The following is a 6,000-nucleotide window of genomic DNA, read 5'->3' as shown; positions in this document are numbered from 1 at the left end:
TTAGCCACGCACAGCAAGGAGTGCTGATGCCACTGCAGCCCTTCACACCCCCACAGTGGGGGAGAGACAATCTGTGCTCCCTCGGCTCATCAAAACCCTGCAGGGACCTTCTGGTCCACTGGAGGCCACTTCAGGCAGCAGTCTTTGGTGGTGCCGACACAGCAGTCCCCTTTCAACAAGGACCTTATTAAACCTGACAACATGCCCTGAGACTGTTTTTCTTTCCTTTTTTTAACCAGCTTATTGCTAAATGGCAATTGTGGCAATTAAAGGCAGCACCAAGGTGCAGCTATTCATGTATTTGAAGAGCTTTGGGAGATAAAAATAAAATCCTAACTGTGGGTGAAAGTTTTCTGTCATTAAAAGGATGACAAAACAAGAACTGGCTGTGTAGTTTTAAATCACCTAATGCTCAGGAGTAACACAATAAGGCTCCAGAAGTGACGAAAAACAATAAAAAGAAGTAAACATTGGACGTTTCTTCAGTTTTATTTATTTAATCATTTTCCTTTAGGGTTTTCTTGTAAATCAAAGGTAAAAGTTACTTGCAAAGGATGTGCACAAATTGGAAATCTTGTATCACAACCTTTTGAAAAATTATGAATCTGTCTGTAGAAACATGCCCAGAAATAAGAACAGCACTGAGCAAAAAAAGCATTAAATCAACTCTAAAACAACATAAAGATCTTTGTTTCACATAAAGTTGGCATTCTGCACTGAAATCAATGTTTTTCCCCTTTGTTTAACCTATGTGTTATTCAGTTTACCATGTAAATGTAATTGAATCTGTCATTTAACTACAATACAACTCTGGAATTTCTGGAATTTTCACTGTGTACATTTTTTTGGCATTTTTCAATAGCTATGTCTCGTTTGGGGCATTTGATTTTTTTTTTTAACTTGTCCTGTCCAACAGCTAGGCAAACAGATGAGAGCTGAAGGCCTCTTGTGATGGACATATTTTACTTTAACAACAGGGGTTATGAATCTTCTGACAAAACAGAGGTATGTCTGAATAAACCCCTTTTGTAATCGAGGCCAGACTTTATTCATTTCAATCATGTTTGAAAATCTTTTATGTTGGACCGGACAGAAAAGGAAAGAAGGGAAGAAGAGAGAGGGATATTAGAGAGGGGGGAATATCATTGATTTTTTTTTCATTTGATGATTTTTGATCAAATAATGGATGCTTTAATCAGTTGTTTTTTCTCTGTGGGATTTCTTTGTAAAGTGAAAAAAAACACTCACTTTCGTGTCTCGAGCATTTTGTTGCGTGCAAAGTGGAAAGCACAGGTAATGCGGCCAATCTGAGCAGAGCGCTTTTGTTGCCAGGTTGTTTTCCACTGTAATTAGCAGATCAAAGCATAATGTTCTGTGTCACTTGTTTAACTCACCCCATGTATACACAGTCATCAGAGTCTGTTTAGATCATATAACCGCAAGGCCCGCTCCTCTATGGATTACTATTGAACATACATCTTCCCCCTTTTTTTTTTTTTCTTGTTTATTTATTTGCTCGTGCGCATGCACAAAACAAGGCATGGGCTCCACATGCTGGAGGGGCTACACTTTATGAACCACCAGGTTTGGCAAATTCCTACAGCTGGAAGAGGTCACAGCACAGATGAATAAAAAGAGCATAAACAGTCTGTGAGCCATCAATATGTGCCTGGGTGAGATGGAGGGATGCAACTAAAACATCTGTCTCGCTAACGCTGTGAAATAATTAGCCCGTATTTATAGTCAGTGCAGTAAACAGGCCCACAACTTATTGTGGTGAGGTTTAAAACGGCTGGTCTGAGAGGAAAAAAGGCTCCTCGCTGCTCTAGCTTGTGTTTGGTTGCCTTACACGCTTGTGTGAATCTTGTCCGGTGCATATTATTGTTTGTTTTTGATTCAGGGAAATGTGCAGAAATCGAAGACACTTACTGAAGACTTCAAACACACTGTGAAATAACAAAAGGAAGTCTGGCAATCAAGCATGGCCGTGTTTGTCTGCTTCTATCATTGCCACATTTGTAGGGTTTTTCCGTTTCAAACATGATGCCTGTAACCGTACGAGAGAGACTTAAGTAGTTTACTCAGCTGTGGATGAACAAGATCCACTTCCCCTTCAGGTGACAGAGATGCAGAGAAGACAAAAAAGGTATTTTTTTATAACACTGTTGAGCATTTGACCTTCCTTTTGACACTAAAACAATATTTCTTCAACTAAGAAAGAAGAAGGAAGGGAATGTGGAAGCTGTCAGCAAATACAGGCTTACATAACCTCAGTGCACTTCAGGAAGTATTTTTTTTAATTCTAGCTCAGCACCCTGGATCCCAGTTCATACAATTACTACTAATATTTGTGACTTTAAGCTGCATATGTATGTAACACAAAAAAAGAGTGCCATGTGTGCTTCACTTTGATTTGTCATAATAAATGAAACATTGTTTGTGAATCCGACTTAGCCTCACATGTCTTTCCTTGCTTTTTAACCATGATAAAGTCAAACGTGTTCAATGTATTGGAGTTATAGACATTTCCACACTTATAACAAAAAGTCTTAGCATACAAAAAAATAGTTTATACGATTTTTCTTGTTTTCATAGTCTGGTCCTCCTTTTTAGCTGCTATTTCAAAATTAGCTTCTAAAATATAGACTTATAATAGAATAATTCTCTGGTTTCCTATTGATTTCTGTAATTTAACCCCTAAAAGGAGCAGCGCACATTGATAGTTTGTTCCACCCATCTAGAGCTCACAAGAATTGCGCAAGACAATAAATGTGATTATACAAAAACTATTCCCTTGAGAATAAGTACTTTTGAAATTTGAGAAAAACTAAAGCAAAAAATTAATTAAAAAATATGATGGCCGTAAAAGCTTTATATAAAGTAAAATGCGCTTTAAACTCTAAATATGTTTGCATTTGATGTAACAGACCCACTCAGCTGAAAATCCTGTTTTTTTGTGTTTTCTTTAACGTATTCATGTGGATTTTTTCTGATGATGGAAGACAAATATATGAATATATCAACAGATGGGTGATAGGAAGTGGGGGCGGGCTTGTTCTGCGCCAATCATCCATTTCTGATGAACTACTGCCGCTTTGCACAAACTATGTCTTAGAAAACTACACGTTTTCTTTGTTTGTTTGTTTGGCAAAAAAGCAGCATGGTCATAATGAAAAGACCACTGGGAACGCTTTGAAAATAGATCGATTTTGCAACCTGCCCCTGGTTGTCTTTTGAGGTACTTCCTGGTCACATTCTAGTCCAATTGTGATTGTAACATAAAGGATGAAAATATGTAAAAAAGATGTACATTTTTGCTTAAATTTTAGCTTTCTTTTTGTAATTTTAAGCGACTGCAGGTCAGATATTTTTAATCCAACTGAGTAACAACCAGAAGTTATTTCAGAGAACTGCTAAAAGTACACGCGTTGAATTGTCGGAGAGTTGTCAGCTCAAATGTTGAATATTTGGATGCAGACTCCATGAGGACAGTGAGATGCTTTGTGTGGCTGCACCGTTGGATATAACCGCACCGCTGAAACACTGAAACGCCTCAGTAAATCACCTGTTTCCTCTTTTGATCTCTTCAGTTAGCCAGCAATTGTAAGTCAGCTAAGTCCTCATTTCCACTCGGCTCCACAGCTCAGTGATTCAGGTTCCTGTGGCAGGGGTGGCAGCTCTCTGGTGCTGTTCGTTAGAAAGATCAACCTTAGATCGGGAGCGGGAGGGAATGGAAAAAAGATCAGGGGGGACACCTGGTCTTTTCTCTTTGGGCGCTCACACATGTTACGCTTGTGCCTCCTGTTAGAGTCAGGATACAGGATATTGCCCTTCCACTGATGTGCGTCCTGAAGCTCCCCAGCCTGTTTAGTGTCAAAGCATCCAACAGCTCCACCAGGATATTTGCTTGCAACAGTCTGTGCTTTATATAATGGGAGATTAGATTTCCGACTTAACATCTTAAAGCATATTTGCTGACAAACTGGGGCCACTTGGGAGGAAAACACCTCATGATATGGAAAAGCTGAGGAAAAATCCTTGAAAAAAAAGATAAACTTTTAAGCTGCAACCATAAAAACGTTTATATTGCAAGTTATTTTCAAAGCAGCCTTTTTTCATCTCTGTATTGTTGGACTCGTGTTTCATCAAAGTTTGAGCGATTGAGTGGTTTTCTTACAAGCCTGTACTATGTTTTATGCTCAGAGAAGTGAGCGGCCCCTTTGAAGCCCTTTCAAATTTATTGTTGTTTTCTCCAGGAAAGACTTTTCTTTTCTTTTTTTAAATTACAACTTCATCGGGAGTGGATCTACTCCTTTTGCTGTTTTTGGAGACAGTTTGCATTCTGAAAACCTTTTTCCTGTGTCAAATAAAGGTGGAACTATTCTGGGAAAGAGATTTGCACTTCAACTGCCTTAGAAGGTCAGAGGTTGCTTGTTTTGGCGCCTCCGAAATAAAAATTGTCACAGAAGAAAGCAGGGTTTGATTTGCAGGTATCTAGGTTGTCCTCTGTGGTAGTATCTATGCATCACTGAGGGTTCAGCTGAGTGACGTGGAGCTGAGCTTTGACGATCATCTGATATGAAAGGTGATTCCTGCAGATCTGGTTTGCTTTCCAATATATCAATAAAACACAATATTATAATTTTTCCCCCTAGTTAATTTTCTTGCTGTGTCACTTCTTCAATCTAACTCTCCAGGTATGTCCTCCTTTCACTCAGCAGCCTCTCCAATGTATCTTGAGTGTCCCAGTACACGCTGGGCTAGGAGCCATTTCAGAGAAAATCTCTTCACTTTGAACTGCACCAAAAAGGATTAAAGCTCATGTTTGCACAACATAATGCAGAGGAAGCAGTTCAATGCCGCATCTTAACCTATGACCCTCACATCCTGACCTCTCCTGCAATCTGGCATGAGGCCTCGTCTATATGAAAGCCGTCCTCTTGGCTAATTTAACGCTCCCGGCCACTGTGAGGAGAGATGACAAACACTCTGGACGAAACACAAGACAAGCCCTGAAAGCAACTTCTGCTAGTCTTAGCTGCTTATGGGTGCGAGATTATTTGTTATTTTATGATGCTAAAAATCTAACTTTGTCTTTTCTCAGTTATTTGAGATCAAGAGGTACAGACGATACATACATTTTCACTCATATTTGCCCAATGCAGAGAATTTCCGCCTTCACATGGCGTCCAGAAAGGTCCTTCAACAAGTCTCTCAAAGGCCAGCGTCACACTGTGCCTCCTGCTACCAGCTAAAGAGATTTTGGTCATTACTTGACTCATTTTTAAATATCACCAAACACGGAGCCTTTCATCATTTCTAATATGTGCACAGTTTCTCCAACCTTGACTGACAAATCCTGCAAGAATTTACATCAATTCCTTAAGCGGCGCCTAAAAATAGAGCCACTTTGCCGACCTTAGACCTCTGGACTTCTTTTGACGTCACCTCGAATAAACTTTGATTTTATTATTAGACATCAAATGATTTCATTGAGTTTGCAGGGTGTTATGTAAGGAGATTAGCCTGTTTTTACAGACAATGTAGGCCAACACACAAAGGAGGGAGGTGGAGAGCGGAGGGAAGTTGAGGTAGAAGGGTAAATCAGTTAAGGTCGTACTGTGGTCCAGAAATAACCCAGCTGCAGGCCTAATTGGACATCTCTCTTGTTCCCCATTTACCTCTTCAGCTGCGTGCCAAGGTCTGTGACCCTATCATCCACCTCGCTGGTTCCGGAAAAATCCTTTCCGCCCCCTCTGGCTCGCGGCGCTCCAGCCGATACACAGGGCGCAGCGGCAGGCCATCTCCAGCCTCAAACTGAAAGCTAATATGATGATATGATAATAATATGTGATTCCAGGAGAGAGTCGAAGTGGCGAGAACTGCCAGGTATGTTCTAATCATCCCCAGCATGGGCCTCGTGGCTCCTTGACAAAGCTTAGCTCAACAACCCCAGGGCCTTTCCAGAGGCCAGAGGCCTCCCAGAAATCCACGTCACAG

This window comes from Oryzias latipes, chromosome 8 (genome assembly GCF_002234675.1).
Source record: "Oryzias latipes chromosome 8, ASM223467v1".
Lineage (NCBI taxonomy): Eukaryota > Metazoa > Chordata > Actinopteri > Beloniformes > Adrianichthyidae > Oryzias > Oryzias latipes.
This window is presented reverse-complemented; position numbering follows the sequence as displayed.